This window comes from Frieseomelitta varia, unplaced genomic scaffold, assembly GCF_011392965.1.
Source record: "Frieseomelitta varia isolate USP_RPSP 00005682 unplaced genomic scaffold, Fvar_1.2 scaffold_270, whole genome shotgun sequence".
NCBI classification, from domain to species: Eukaryota; Metazoa; Arthropoda; class Insecta; order Hymenoptera; family Apidae; genus Frieseomelitta; species Frieseomelitta varia.
Genome location: NW_025110002.1, coordinates 81757 through 99309, shown reverse-complemented (window position 1 = coordinate 99309; position 17553 = coordinate 81757). Strand labels below are relative to the sequence as shown.

The 17553-nt window shown below is 36.5% G+C and overlaps 1 long non-coding RNA gene across 1 annotated transcript in view; it reads right to left on the bottom strand.

The window, feature by feature from the left end:
* The window catches only part of LOC122528928, a 24736-nt gene extending 12710 nt beyond the window's left edge, over nucleotides 1-12026 (bottom strand). Inside the window, exon 1 of the long non-coding RNA XR_006306692.1 lies at nucleotides 10921-12026. This is a non-coding gene — a long non-coding RNA (uncharacterized LOC122528928). The remainder of the gene's footprint in view (nucleotides 1-10920) is intronic.
* Between the last annotated feature and the right edge of the window lie 5527 nt (nucleotides 12027-17553).

Here is a 17553-nt window from a genome sequence, read left to right as displayed (position 1 = left end):
TTTGAAAGAGTTTTGATATATATTTGAAAGTGTGATTTTGAAAGAATATATATTTGAAAGAGTTTTGATATATATTTGAGAGTATATATATATATATATATATATATATGTTTTGATATATATTTGAGAGTATATATATATATATATATATATATGTTTTGATATATATTTGAGAGTATATATATATATTTGAAAGTGTAATTTTGAAAGAGTATATATTTGAAAGAGTTTATATATATATGAAAGTGTAATTTTGAAAGAGTTTTGATATATATTTGAAAGTGTGATTTTGAAAGAATATATATTTGAAAGAGTTTTGATATATATTTGAGAATATATATATATATTTATGTTTTGATATATATTTGAAAGTATATATATATATATTTGAAAGTGTAATTTTGAAAGAGTTTATATATATATATATATATATATATATATATTTGTAATTTTTCTTCCAATAAAAATATTTCATTATTTACCTGTCGAATTACTAATTTCTAATATTACAGGATGAAGCCGAGTATCTTTGCTTACTCAATTTTATTCGATACTTAAGTGATCAATAGTGATGATATATTCAAAAATGTCATTCCTTTTTGACATTATTCAATGTGCGAAGCACTTTACTGTTTATATTACTGTTTATATAAATCGCTAATTCTTAATACCACAGGATAAACTTTCTCAAAAAAAAAAAAAAATCGGTAGAGAATCGCTAAATTTTACATCCAGTTATTTACAAAATTGTTCATATCTTGATGAAAAGCTGTCGATATTTTAAATTATGCTACTTCCTGAAAAAAGAAAAGAAAGGATCGTACAGCAATCCACTTATTAAGTCTCATTTTAAAATGAGATTAAAAGATTAAAAAGATTCTTTTACTTGTTTCTTTAAAAAACATAGAGGATGGCAAAACGTTTACCATTTTTCGTTCTCCTCGCGAAATTTAAAGTATCCTCAAATTTTCATCGAGTACACGAACGATCGACATTTATAGCTAGCAGCGCAAATACGAGTTTAATAATTCATTCAACGATCTGTTATTTAAAAAAAAAAAGGGAGAAAAGAATCTGAAATCCTTTAAATGTTCGCGCGACTTCTTCCATTCGCCGGACACGATTTCCGCTCGCAATTGACCGGGCGAGGAGGGTTTCTTCCTCTCGGTTGGAAAGGTAGAGTAAAACGCACGAGCCGGATCGAGCCTTAAGTGGCCGTTCTTTAAAGCACGACGCGCAAGAACAAAGGAAATATCCTGCGACTTTCGATGACTTGATTCCCGATGCGGGTGCAATGATGCATTTGTGAGGTGTCTTTTATTCCGCGCGAGTCGATCCTGTCGTTCAAAGGAGGAACAGGCGGAGACAGCCTCGGCGCAGAAACCGTATTCTTCACTTGGTCTTACACCATCAAAGAAGGAAGAAGAACCAGGGCCCCGAGGAAATTATCGATGATTGTTCGTTGCTGGCCTTTGGACAATTTTCCGCGAGTTATCGCCTCTTCTGCATAGAGCGTTCCAAGTTTTCTAAAGTTGCTTCGTTAGTCGTTAGATCTTCCGTTGCTGAGCTCTCGACGATGTTTCACGAAAGTTAGCATTCCTCTTCTTAACTGATATTCAAATTAACTTTTGCGAAACTGGGTTAACTTTTTGTTTTCTACAGTGAGCGAAAGATGGTTGTGTACTTGGTCAGAGGATGATTAGTGAAACAGTAGAAAAGATGATCGGTAAATATTTATACTAGGAACAAATATGTCTGTCGTCTAGTTAATTAACAATTTGTTACAGTACCTATTGTCAACGTGAATTAATGCAACTGGAATAACATTGGCAAACACAAAAGACGCAGGTGAACCATAGACAGCACTGCACGGAGGTCGTAGAAATTACAATCGCAGAAACAATCGCGATGTGGGATTGAAACAATTTTGATTTCCCCTGTTAAACGAAGGCTCTTTAAAGGGAGCCGTTCCGTTTGAATATATAACCGGCTGAGCCACTTCGTCATTCATAAATTTTTCATTCATTCATGAATACATCTTCATTCATAAAACACCGTTCACCCCTGAATATTTTATTCCGTTGAAATTAGTTCGTTCCATAAACAGCAACCTGACAGCCTGCAATTTCAATCAATGTCCGAGGGAGTGTTACGGACTTTTCCAATTCTTTCTTTCAATATACTTTGCCAGCCGTACGTACGTATCCGTTGTTGCGCCATTTCAATCCGCGAAAACACGCCTCCGAGTTTCATTTTTCACTTGCCCATCGATCACCCGCGCCTCGAGGGCTTCGAATTTTGCCCGTTGGGTCAACTTCTTTCAGCGGAAACCTGCAGAAACGATTCCGCCCGGTCGGTGCATTCATTTAGGCAGTTTTATTTCGTCGCGCTTGGGTCTTGCACTTCCGGCGGCTACGTGGACCACGCGGCATACTGTGAAGGGGAGGCTGCTACGACCGAGACCAAGACAAGACGACGACGACGACGACGACGACGACGACGATGGAGAACGACTTGCGGCGGAGTTTCACGAAGAAACTTTAATTTCTTACGAGTTCTGCGAAAGTCTTTGCAGCCGCGGCGCCAATCCTTACCACCTGCCGGGGGAAAATTCAGACGAAACCGAAAAGTTTCGCCGTGCCCCGTGCATACATATAAAACGCGCCCTAAACGTGCTTCGTTGTTCCGACAGCCGTTGTTTCTTCTTTTTTTTTTCTTTTTTTCTGTTTCCTTTTTAAACGTCCGGGAATTTTAAACGACAAGACGAAAGAGTTTTTAAGAGAATGCTTCGGGTTGATTATAATTTCGAAAGAGGTTGACCGTTTTAACCGAAGGGATCGAAATCGAGGGAGAAAAGGTCAATTGTCTTTTCGACTAAAATCGTTTATAAGTTTATAAGTCGAAAAATTTCTCTTGTTGCCAGTTAACTAATGTTCAGATTTATTTACTTGAAATTTATTCCGGTTTTTTCTTTCTTCAGAGATTTGCATCAGAATGTAATTCGCCGTTTTTTTTTTTCTTTGAAATAGTTAAATTCGATTAGGGGACGATCGAATGTGAAACAATGCGTTACACTTTGTACTATTACGAGCCATTGAAATAGAATTTCTCTCATTGATAATTGTCATGAACGATTGAAATAGAATTCCTCTCATCAGTAGTGGTTGGTATCGGTATCGAAAAATATTTCTCGGTCACGTATAATTATTATTTGTTACCGAAATGTTTAATTCTTTAGTCACGTAGTTTTTTTTTTTTTTTGAACTTGATTTAAATAATAAACGAGTTTCAGTTACTGATTCTTTTCTATAAATAACTTTCGTATGACTGTTATTTTTTGTCCTTGCTTAAATAGCAAGGATGATGTGAAATAGTAAGTGTGTACATGATAAAGCCTATAATGTCAGTAAATATAACGTCTATGTCAATTAACAGTAATATGTACTATATTCGAGCTACTTCGATTGACGAATGGCGTACTAATTATACTCATTTCATTTGCCAATTTAATTTGCGTACCTATATTTCGTTTTATATCGATAAAAGCTAAGAAATCAATTTTTACATCGTATGTAAATAATGGCATTTGATTATTCGTTAACATTACTGTTAGTTTAATATTGAAAGAAAATTTTTTTCCTTTTATCATAATTGCCATTCTCCCCATTTCGTTGTCTCACAATGAAGCCACGTTCTGTTTTTAATTTGTCATGAAATATTACACGAAAGTCCAACTTTTACAATACTAAGAAACGAGATTTAATTCGCTTGTCAACTCAGTTAAATTGCGTGATGCTAAATCTGACATGTAACAGTTACAGATGAAGTATAATATAATATCTATCTCAACTACGAATTTTATACACTTTCTATACGCTACAAATTTTTAATGAAAATTTCAAAAATTCGATGTCGATATTTAGAATATTAAATAACAGAATTATGCTACTGAGAGTTGTCAGAATTATTCCACCGTCCAGTAGATTCTGATCTTCGATCTATAACCACTCATCACAGCGGAAGTGGAAATGATCGCTACGAATTACAACTGTTTACTCGTTCGAGGAAAGAAAAGGAAAGTTTAAGTCAATAATTGCGTTAAATTCCCTTCTTTTGTAACGTTATCACGCAATGCCTCGCTCGGAATAACAAAGTAATTCACTCTCAGCTGACACGATGCCGGCTTAACGAGTCGAACGACTTTTCAAACACGCGATTTTATCTCGCGATTTGCACTGTTACGTTACAAACACGATGCTCCGTGAAGCTTGCTTATCGCATCCCAGCGGGAAATCCAGTTCAATTACGGCAAGCAGCAAGAATGGAAGGACCTATATGTCGCGCGTGTATCGAGTCGGAAGGAGGGACAGGGGGTTGAACGAAGGAATTAGCGAGGGGGTGGAAAATGCACGGCCGGAGAAAGAAACAGAGAACCAGAGGCCAGAAGGAAGGGAAAATGATCGCTTAACGGGGAAGTTCCTGACAAAGGGGGTCTCTTTGTTGCTAATCTTTCGGAATGTGCTCTCCCTCCACCCGTTCTGTTAAATCCCTGCGTTTCCTCTGGCGCGGGCCGTGAACGTGTATTTACGATTTTATCGAGCCGGATGAACAGAGGAGCATCGTGTAATCCCGTAAGCAACGTAGTTCTTTCTTTCTTTCTTTCTTTTTTTTTTTTTTTTCCATCGAATCGACCGTGGTACGCCGTGCGACCGGTAATTGCCCGTGGATGTTCATTCACAGTCGTTGCAGCCCTTCCGGATTAAGTATAACTGGAGATCCGTATCTCCCGTTTGGAATTAAATAGTCTCTTTTAGACAATCGCCGATCGCAATGCGATCAAGAAGTTTCCCGGAGAAAGAGAAACTGTAGGTTTTTGTGTGTAGTTCTCGTGAATGAAGAGTAATTTATACATTGCATAATTATAGCCCCTGTCTCGAAAAATTGGGGCCACTTTATCGTTCTCGACATGTTCTGCATTTCTAGAAAAATTAATGAAATTGATAAAAAGGCCTGAGTGTAATTTGATAGTAATTTTTTTTATTTATGTAATAATGTAATAATAATAAAATATACATCATACAATTATAGCCCCTGTCCGAAAAATTGGGGCCACTGTCTCGACATGTTCTGCATTTCTAGAAAAATTAATAAAATTGATAAAAAGGCCTGAATGTAATTTGATAGTAATTTTTGTTATTTACATAATAATGTAATAATAATAAAATATACATAATACAATGTAATAAAAAATAAAATAATATAATAACGTAATATATAAATCATTAGTACATGCTTGTAGAATAGAATAATACTCCAACAAATTATTATTATTAATTTAGTTATCAAATTAGAGTGTACTGGTGTTACTAGTCTATGTTATGTTAACGTACATGAATTAAATTTTGTTTAGGCCATTAAAATTACTAAGAACGCAGAAAGACGTTGAAAATTCTGAGTGAAAATGAATCCCCAATTTTTTGCCCCAGAGGCTGTACGATAATTACGAACACTATTTCAGCAAATTACAAGTGAAACGACACAAATGATACACCCTGCAACATATCAGTTCGATCGAAATATTCCTACAAAATAAAACTGGAAAGATTTCCAAGTGTAAAAGAACGTAGAAGTAAGAGAACAGTCGCGTTACATGTCCCATTGAACCGGAAATCGATTCGGCACAACCGAGAATGCTCAGATTTTGTCTCTTGCTGTTTCGCCGTACAAGAAAAAGAAAAAAAAAAAAGAAAAAAAGATAGAACCGGGCAGACAACGGGTGTCGCATCCGCAACTTGGTCGTCGCGCTTCCCGCGAAAGCGTCTACAAGTGGAATTTTTGATACTTAAAAAGGGCATACGGAAGGGCTTTATGCTAATGGAACGACGCGAACTGTAACGTCTCCGGCGCGGGTACGTAAATGCACGTAGCAAGACGGGCAAGAATGGAACGTGAACGTCGTTGGTGTAGCGCGACGAGGAGACGAGGAAGAAGGAAGAGGAAGATTGGCGCGCGAGTTGGCGAAATGAAACGAATCAGTAACAGAGACGTTTACGATGCCGCATGGAGAAGCAAACCACGTAGGAGAGGCTATTACTGGCGAGGGGAAGAAACGTGGCGAGGGAAAAAAGTGAAACGATTACGAGGAAAATGAGGCGTCGCGGGAAAACGCGGGCGAAATGAGCCGAATGGCGAGGAAAGACGACACGGTGGGCGTCCGCGGGAGAAAAAAAAAAACCGTCGGAGTGAGAAAAATGAAGCGGTCACTGGTGGAGGAAGAGGGACAGAGAGGCAGCAAGAATGCGCAAAAGACAGAGAGGTACAACGAACGTACGGTGTGTGATACTGTAAAACTTCAGAGCAGAGATAAAATGAAGCGACGGTACCAGGTGAAAAGCACGGCCAAACACGCGCAAATACGGGAGCAAAAAAAAAAAAAGAAGAACACGCGCGAAGCGAAACATCGCGTCGATTTGATTTTTCGAGGCGGAAATGATCTCGAAGCATAGACAGTTGAATCTACAGACGGGCACGTGTATGTATGCACGAAAGCGGGGGTAAGTTTTAAACAAAGTGGATTTTCCGTTACGTCGTTTCTCCTACGTCTGCATACTTCACGTGGAACGAATATTTTGCCTCGGATTAAAGAAGCGCCAATGTCCCGGATCGGGGAAACGACGTTCGACGCGATATCTCTTCACTCCGAGATATTTCATTTTCAAATACATAATCGTCCGTCTAACGTTGTTCCTCGAAACGTAAGATGCTTGCCAACGATCGTCGAAGTCGGCGTAATTGCTCGAAATCCGGCCGAGATCGAATTCTCGCGTTCGATAAAATTCGAAACGAGCTCGATTCGAAGAGTCAACTGCTTGCTCGCACGTGCAGAAACGGGAAACCTGAAAGAGGAGAGAGCGCTGGGGAACGTTCGAGCGCGAGTGAGACGGTGAACGGAGGAGTGGTGGGGATGTGCGCGACGTGTGGCAGGGGACGCGTGGCAACACGCTTGGCCGCAGCATCCGCGTGAAGTCAGTCGGCTGTCGGATCTCGTGCCGTGCAGGTCGTGTTCGAGGGTTGTCGCAATTTCACGTTCGATTGTTAAAAAACGCACGCTACCGACCGCGTGGTCGTCGTCAGTCCGTGTTTCTGTTCTGGTGTGGTCTCTTGTTCAGTGTCACTCGACGTTGCTTCGCGTCGTTGTTGCGTGAACGTTTCGTCTTGTGTTTTGTCGAAAGTTTCGTGGCATCCCGGCGACTGGAATACTTGGATGGGCTGTGCAACGTGACAAGCAGCAGGATCATCGGATAAGCGGACTACCGGTGAGTCAGCGTCTAAATTCTACGCGCTGTCGTTAAACCGTGCAACTATTTTCGATGCGAAACGCGATACCGGCTCTAATGAAACCCTTGGTTCGTTAAACCACGCCGGTTCGTCGTCGTCGTTGTCTGTCATTCGTGAGAAGGGCTATTTCGGTGTGACATCTCTCGAACGTAATTCGAGTAACGGGCTATTTGCGATTTCGACTTTCGATTCGCTTGAATTGAGTCACGAACGAGGGCACCGAGTCACGAGTGTCCGAGTATGCCGGTTGATAGAGTGCAAAGCTACGATCGAATCTCACATGTGTGTCACAAGCGTGTAACCTGAATGCACGGTTTTTGAAACATTCGACTAGCCGCTTAGTGAAATATCCCAAAGTACAAATACCTTCTCTCAGTTCACGAATCTCTGACCGGACAACGAGTCCTTGCTCCGATATTTCGCTTTGTAAAGTCAATTCCAAGAACCGAATGGAGCCCAGTTGTCTGTCGCAAAAACGTTGTTTCCATTCAACTCGAGCCCACGTGTGCACCTTCGACATTGTTGTCACTCGTTGTCACATGGACCGGACGCGTCCGTAGTGCTCCAGCAGAGAGAGAGACAGAAAGAACGTGTCAACGGGGAAGCTATTGTAACTGTTGTTCGTTACTTGTGTCGTCGCACGGGCATGAAACACAAGTTGTAAAACCGCGTTGTTGTACGCACTTCGTTAAATCTCGTCGAATCCACGCTTGCGAACGTGGCCGCCCCGGTGTGGACGTTGACACGCGCTCGCGTTTCGAGTTCAAAGAAATCCAACCGGCCGCTTCGTTGAACCGTGGCGAAAAGTGTGACTTAATAAACGCGGCGGTGACAGCCGGCGTTGCAATTGCGTTGTGTCACCGCGTCGCGTCACACGAGATACGTCCCACGTTATTTCCAACGTTCGTCGTCACCGGATCACCTCCCCCCCCCCTCCCCCTCCTCCCTAACCTACCATCATCCTCTTCTCCCTCGCACGTTCCGATATCGCGCGCGCACCTACCAACAAGAGTCGAAACACGCTGTAGCATCTCGCCTCCTCGCGCGTGTACTCGCGCCGTGTTTTTATGCAGTTCCTGCGTCGCGTCTTAAAATATGGAGTTGCACTCTGGAGTGCCGCGTTACGCCAGAGCCGGATGATGTATCCTCGGCGCCCTCGACCTCGGCTCCTCCTACGAGAACCGTCGTGTAAACGGCGTTTTCTTTTTTTACTTGGAATTTTTCGCGACGTATTTATCGCACGTGACCGTGCTTTCTAAAACAGCCACGAGGTCCCGCGAGACCTCGCGTTCGGCGATTTTCCACAAAAAAAAAAAAAAAAAAAAAATGATTCACCTAAAAATGTAGGTATTTGTATTCTGACGTCGGCATTGTAGTAACGGAAAATTGAGTTTGATTTTTAGTAACTTGATTGTTGACTGCGGATCATTACGCGTCTGCGTCACGTGGGTTTATATAGCTGAATTTAATCGTTGAAATTAATAATTTATAATTTATTTTGAACAGTGATGATGTTTATCGTTGTTTCTGAATTAAAGATTTAATTAAATACATTTTCATGTGCATTCATAATTTGTAATTTAAATATATTTATGTTTTGTAAATGTAGTTTACCTTGTATACTATTACTAGTATATCGGTATATTAATATTACTAGTACATATTACTAGCATATTAATATTACCTAATATTAATATGCTAGTAATATGTATAATATTATTAGTAATATTATAATATTAATATGTTATAATATTATTAGTGGATAAAACAGATTTTCAGTATTTCATGCTCGTAGAAATATCCACAATCTAACCTCTAAATCCAATTTAATCAAGTAAGAGTATTCGCAATCTTAATCATGTTGGATTCTCCAATTTCGGGTATTTAATTTCGTGTTCGTTCGAGCGAGTCAGTTCCTTTCATCCTTTGGTGGAAACATTCTGACCCCAAGTTCTCAGTTCTTCAATTTTATCACCATTCAAGTTATCGTTCATCGGTATATATATAATTCGATGCTTTCAATTACCCCGATTGAACGATGGCGCGATACGCGGAATATCCTAATCCTTCGATTTCTCACTTCGTTTACCAATCAATTCCTCTGGTTATCGGGCCGGGCTTCTTCGATTCTTCTCTTATTCAGTTCGTCGGAGGAGCTCCGAGCCTCCCTCATCCCTCCGGATCCTCCAATTTTTCGAGTTTCCCCCGAAGCGAGTCGCGTCGCTCGAAACTTTGCGAAATAGTTGGCGCGCGAAATTTATACCCAGCCGGCTCGGTCGATAATTAGATTCTTATATCAGGAGAAGTTTTTGACCAGGCGTTCGTCCCATTAAGCTCGTTCGAAACGTCTCTCGCTTCTCGTTGCTCGTGTCGTTGACACCCACTAACGATTCAAGAACCTACTTTCCTCTCCTTCTTTTTCTTTCATTCTTACTTCTCAGCTTTTCTCCCCACCCCTCGTACGTTTCGCATTCTCCGTCTTTTGCACTGTTGCGGAGAAAGTGGCGCAAAAAGGAGCACGTTTTTCAGGAAAAGGGAAAAATGAAATGTTATTTTATTTAAGTTAATTTTATGTTAGATATTATTTTATTTAAATTAATTTTATGTTAGGTATTATTTTATTTTTTATTAATTTTATGTTGGGTATTATTTTATTTTAATTAATTTTATGTTAGATATTATTTTATTTTAATTAGAGGAATAACCTAGTTCACGTCTCATTGTATTAATGCGAATTTGAAGGTTTTCTTAACAATATGAGTGTTTCTTGAAAAAAATTGCATTTTTAGAATCTTGACTTATATGTCAATAAATTATAAACTTTATGTTGCAGTGATTAATTAAAAAAAAAAAAAACGGTAAATTAATTGGAAAATGGACATTTTTTTAATTGTTTAAATTATTTATTAAATGCGAGAAGAATATTTTTCAACCATTCTTTTTTTGGTTTCAGTATTATTAAGTGTTTCTGTGTGCACGGAGCGTGATTGTATAAATGAAAGAGCAATAAAAAATGTTAAATAAAAAGAATGCTGTCATTGTGTGAAAAATTAATGAATATGATCAGACATTGTTCAAATGTATATTAAAATATTGAATTTACGCAACTATTAAGATATTTACGAATTTACAAATTTGTAGCTGCAGTATTTAGCTTCTTATAATAATAAAATAAAAAAGTTTTCTTGCATACTTTTTGTCAAAAGAAAACCTGATAAATAGAGGATTTTTATTATTACGCAATTTCCTATCTAGACCTAAGTTAATATATTTTGTTGTCATTTCATTTTTATCAACAATAAATTTTACTCGAAAATTATTCTTTAGGTGTTACTATTTTGTTAATGAAACAAAACTTTGAAACCGAATATTTCATAGTTTTACCAGAAACGTTAACTTTTAGAAGCCTTCATTTGTTCACAATGATAGTGAAGACAAAACAATTCACACGACGTGACAAATAAGGTGAAGAGCAACATAATTTTCTCTTTTTACCGGCCAAATTACGAAGATTTTCACAATCTTATCAACGACTATCTCCGCAACGTTTTCATAGCCGAAAGTCAGAATTTTTATACTCACTGTGTCGTCTTTCCTCGTCGTTTCGCTCTAACGCTGTATTTACAAAACAACTTGCAGTTGTCACGGCACTTTCACGTTTCGTTCTTCTTCTCCATTTTTTTCTTTTCTTCTTTCCTTTTTTTCTTCTCTCGCCCCGATTCACTTCGACGTTTGCATTACGATTGTTCCCCCGAGAAGTTAGAAACTCGGCACCAGAGAAAGAAAAGTGGAATTTCCGCGCGACGATTGTGAATATTCGACGCTCGAGTCGTTCACGTTTACGAGACTTCTTAACCCTGTTAGCCTCTTGAGCGTTCTGTACGCGAACGTACTTCCTATAGGTCACAGCTGATTTGCCTCGCCATCGTTAATGCGAATATAAAATTCGCAATACTTCCCATACTCTGCTAGAAACTCTATTGTTCCCTACCTTCCTCTACGATTTCGTTCTTTCCGCAAATAATTATCCCCGTTATTTTTAATTCTTCTCGTCGTCGAAGTCGCTAATCAATCGTTAATTACTGTTTTAATAAATCAACGTTCTGTGTCGTAGCTGACATACTTCTCATGTGTTTTTCAATCGTCCTTATCTCCGAAGTCATTTCATTAATAATGAAGACATTTCTCACGAACGATCGTCTCCAATTTTAAAGTCTTTATTAATCTGAATTGCGCAGATAGTTGCACAGTCCTCAGTGATGTGAAATTGAACAAATCTAATTTAGCTTTGAACTCTCATCGCGTACAATCTGTGCATGATGATGATATAAAATTGAATGTCTGAGGACAGGTGGTCCAAGGCGATCGAACGGAAATTTAGTTGACGATATAATTGGCAAGTTTGATTATTTATTCTTCATTCATTTATTTCGGCGCCAAAGAGACAAATTCAGTTGGCCAAACTTGAAGTCGACGAGACAGGTGAGAAAGGAAAAGAACTTTCTGTTTTTCTATCTTATTTCTCGTTTTTGTTTTATAATAGAGTGTGACTGCAGCTTGAGCACAGTTTTCACAATTATACGATGTAAAAGTTGCTCTATGAAAGTTAGCAAAATAAAGATAACAAAATTATGGGATCCGTGTTGCGCACAGCTTGGCCCAATTAATGCTCAAGATTTAATCAATATTTAATCATATTTTTCTCTGAAATAGAAATATTCCCTAAATATATTATAATAATAAAATAATATATATATTAAGTTGTATGAATTATATATAATTTGATATATAAATTATTAAAATTAAAAATATTCCCTAAATATATTATAATAATAAAATAATATATTATAATATTAAAATAATATATATATTAAATTATATGAATTACATATAATTTGATATATAAATTATTAAAATTAAATATATATTTAATATATATATATATTAAAATTAAAAATATGTTATAATAATAAAATAATATATATAAATTATAATATATATATATTCTATCATAGAATACATATACTTTCAATCACATTTTTCTTCGAAAATTCAAAGATGCAGGGCCAAACTTTACGAACAGTGTAAATTTCTACGAATGAACTGTATCGTACGTAGCTGTACCTACGTTCTCTTATCATTTGTCAAAGTCTTCCCTGACTCACGATGTACTGCCGAGAAAAATCTAATTTATGACTCTCTCTCTCTCTCTCTCTCTCTCTCTCTTTCTCTCTCTCTCTCTCAAAATGTTTTTTTCTTGCCTCCATTTCTCGAATCTATTCCTCTGCGAAGAAGGACAATGCCCAAACTTCTCATACTTCACAATCGAAATCTTAAGTTGCTTCGCGAAGAAAACGGGAAAAGAAGAAGGTTTGTCACTTCTTTTTTTTTTTTTTTAAATAAAATTGGCGGAGGATGCAACACGCGCAGCTCGAACGCACAGGAACGTAGGAAGATGCTACGTTCGGATGGAGTTGCGTTTCCGGAGGAAACTGATACTCCGGGAAAAGTTTGGTTTTCGGGTAACGTGTTTAGCGAGTTTAGGCGGCTCCCCGGGCTCCCCTAACTTGCACTGAAATCAAAGTTTCGCAACTGGCCGGGCCCGCGCAACGATAGGAAATAATTTTAAAAGTCTCCGGATAAAACGCGGCCGAGTACGCCCCCTCACCGTATGGGAAAGGGGCACGGAATATTGGATTTCTTTATCTCGAAACCTCGATTCGAGCTTCCGTTGTGCCTCGAAATTTTCGATACCGCGATTTTCGTCGATTTGGTTGCTCGATTTTTACGCGGCAACTTCGTCCATGTCCCAGAACTGTTATCTCGAAACTGTTATCTTTTTTTTTTTTTCTTTCAAACTTCTTCGAGATCCGAGTTGCTCCGATATCAATTGAATTCAATTCGAAATATTTGTAATTTCATTTTCTTTTTTTTCTTTCTTTCGTTTCAACACTGATAGAATCTATCAAACTTCTCTCCTGGATTCTGCCTTTCGTCTCCCAAAATTCAATCTCGTATCTGCGCTTCTCGCGTTCCTCTAACATCAAGTTTCTCCGTTTAAATTCCGCCCCTTCTATTTCCCCTAAAATTTCTCCTCGAATCGCTGGCATCTTTTTCCACGATTCCCCCGAATTCGCAAAACTACGAGTCCACTGTGCTTTCCATCCTCCGAATTTCCATTTTCGACTTTTCCACCCAGTTTGAGAAGTTTCAGCCTTGAAACCCCTCGTTCCGCTGTTCGCCTCTTTGAAACTCTTTCTTCGATTCCTCAAATTCACTGAATATGTCTAGACTTTCTTCGGAATTTCTACCTTGGATTCTTCTTTCTATTCCTAAAATTCTACCTCGAATCGCTGCCGTCGTTTCCCTCCAGTTCGTCGGACTCACTGAACACGCATTTTCCTTTGAATGGCTATCTTTCCTATTTTCTATTTCTTATTCCCGTTTCTATTTCCAATTTTTCTTCAAATTCCTGCACTCGTTTCTTCTTTTTGTCGATTTAATCAAATTTACGAACGATGTACGTACTTTACGTCAAATTTCCATTTCCGATTTATCTTTCTGTTTTGAAAAATTCGGCCTTGAGGTTTTCTTCGATCTTCTATCAAGAATTCCAAATATCAATTTTATAATTATGAAATTATCAGATTTATATTTATATATATAAATATAAATATAAATGTATTTAAAATATATGGATATAAATATAAATATGCTTAAAATATATAGATATAAATATAAATATGCTTAAAATATATAGATATAGATATAAATATATTCAAAATATATAGATATAAGTATAAATATATTTAAAATACATGGATATAAATATAAATATGTTTAAAATATATAGATCTAAATATAAATATATTTAAAATATATGGATATAAATATAAATATATTTAAAATATATGGATATAAATACAAATATATTTCAAATATATAGATCTAAATATAAATATATTTAAAATATATAGATCTAAATATAAATATATTTAAAATATATAGATCTAAATATAAATATATTTAAAATATATAGATATAAATATATTTGAAAAATATATATATTTATATTTATATAAATATAAATTTTCCTCCAAATCTCTGCCTTTGAATTCTTTTCCCCTATTCTTAAAATTCCACCTCGAATCCCTGTCATTCCTCAATTCTTCAAAATCACCTAAACTTCTACCTTGGACTCTCCTCCCTACTTTTCTTCCTCCAATCCTTTCCTCTAAACACGTATGTACGTACTTTCAGTTTTCATTTTCGATTCTTCTTCGTACTCTTGAAACTCAATTTCAAATCTTTTCCACTCTAACCCTGTTTCCGCAACTTTTTCACTTCTGCTGTCTCTCAAAATTCACACCCCCCCCCCCCTCCCCCTCTGCCAGAGCGAATTCTCCAACACTCGGAGATCTTTCGGACGAGAAATCAAACAATAAGCAGCGGAGAGAGCACTCGAGAGGAACTCTCGTGGTAGAACGAATGGAACGTTCGAGCAAACTCCGCTCCGGTTCGAATCTTCGGTCACGATAAAGATAAATCGCGTTTGGGGGCAAAGGGGACACGGTGGCCATTGGACGATGCGTTTTCAGGCCATCTCGCGACGCGAGACATACACGGTTACGTCACCGCTCGGAGAAACGTCGGTTGTGATGCGACGGTTCCGCTATTCGTGTCGGCTTCGCCTCCTCGTTCATTGCATCAAAGCCGTAGCTACGACTTTTACGGGGGCGTATCGCGCCATCGGTGGCCATTTTTACTTCGGCAATTTATGACTCGTAAATTTCCTTAGATACCGCTCGAATCTTTTCGTTTCGGGATTCACACAGCTCAGTTCCACTGTTCTTTTTTCTTTTTTTCTTTTTTTTCTTCTGTTGGTTCTGTAGCAATTTGATACCAATTCCGGCCGAGTTGAACAATAATCAATTATTAAATATTTTAAACGCAGTGGTGCGATCTTGACTGATCTTCGTAATCATTCTGTTATTAGTTAATTTCTTAGTAATTAACAAGTTTGTGCCATCCTCTATTTTGATTAAGGAACACTGTAATTTGTGTATTTTACTTTAAAAAACACTGTAAAATATAATATATAAAATATATAAAATTGAAATATATATTGTTATATATAGTAATATATAAATATATAAAATTGAAATATATATTATTATATATAGTAATATATAAATATATAAAATATATAAAATTGAAATATATATTATTATATATAGTAATGCATAAATATATAAAATATATAAAATTGAAATATATATTATTACATATAGTAATATATAAATATATAAAATTGAATTATGTATCATTTTATATAGTAATACATAAATATATAAAATTGAAATATATATTATTACATATAGTAATATATAAATATATAAAATATATAAAATTGAAATATATATTATTACATATAATAATATAGTAATATAAATTATTAGTAAGTACGTGTAGAAGATTATTAATTGAATAAAATTGTTAACTATTAATGTACATAAATTAAATTTCATTTGGACTTTTAAAATTCAAGGACACGAAACTCTGAGTGATCTTAATTTCTATGAATTACAATGTACAGGCACGTTTCGATAATTTTACACGAATTATTTCTTCCCCTTTCCTTTTTCTGGGGGGAGGGGGAATTAGGATCTATTCGAAGCCTAAATTTTTTGCGTGCTTTTGTTGCTCAAATCTTCGATCCTTTGGTTTCGATGGATTTTTGGTTGCACGATGTTTGAAAATCGGATTAGATCGGCGATCCACCGTTTCGTTGTTTTTTTTTCGAGAAATTTCCCGGAGGATTCGAATATCCGAGATAGCATCAGTCTATCTATCATTCTTGCTTTTATCTTTCTCCCTGTATCTTCGTCTTTCGCGACTATTGCTCCTTGGAGAGCGTGCCTCTGCAGCGAGTGTAGTTGTCTACCTTTGGATTATGCCTTGTGTATGCGTTATGGGGTGGCTATGAGTGTCTGCAGTTCGAACGGCATTAGGGGCCACGGAGATAAGCAAATGTGCGTTAAATTATGGTGATAATACATCTGGGAAAGTATTGCCTGAATTTTCATAATCCGCGATCACAGTGACGATCATTTTTAAAGCTCCTTTGAAATAAAGGTTGTGATATATTCTGTAGAGGTAGAATAAAGACACATTATTTCTTCACATCTCCGAAATATTAAATATCTGGCTCTCCCTTTTTTCTCTTCTTTTTACTGGCGATTTATATCGAGTTGCAACGTGTGAAATTTTACGGGATGATTTTTAACAGCAATTTTAAGCCAACGTGATATTTTGTTAATAGTAACAACTGCCACAATCTACACATTTCTTATTTTCCAAATAATTACACGTTTCTTCGTCCATTATTTAATTAAGATAATTGTAAATATCTTAATAAAGGATTTCTATTATTATTCTACTTTTACATTTGAAATTCTTCGATATTAACATATTGTTACATTATCATATGTCGTATTATTGCATTATTATAAAATAAATATAGCACGATTCACGATAAGTGCTGGATATTAAAAATAAAAGTGTCCTACGACTTTTCACTATGTGGACAGCGTTTTGAAAAATTTAAAAAATATAAATTTCAATTTAAAGATTCAACATTGACCTTTGCAAAAAAAGTATCGTCACGTGTTTTCCTCCCAATGTAACATTTTCACATGATCACCTTCTTTCACGAGATACACACTTCCCCCGGATGATTTTTAACAGTAATTTTAAGCCAACGTGATATTTTGTTAATAGTAACAACTGCCACAATCTACACATTCCTTATTTTCCAAATAATTACACGTTTCTTCGTCCATTATTTAATTAAGATAATTGTAAATATCTTAATAAAGGATTTCTATTATTATTCTACTTTCACATTTGAAATTCTTCGATATTAACATATTGTTACATTATCATATATCGTATTATTGCATTATTATAAAATAAATATAGCACGATTCACGATAAGTGCTGGATATTAAAAATAAAAGTGTCCTACGACTTTTCACTATTTATGTAGACAGCGTTTCGAAAAATTTAAAAAATATAAATTTCAATTTAAAGATTCAACATTGACCTTTGCAAAAAAAGTATCGTCACGTGTTCTCCTCCCAATGTAACATTTTCACATGATCACCTTCTTTCACGAGATACACACTTCCCCCGGATGATTTTTAACAGTAATTT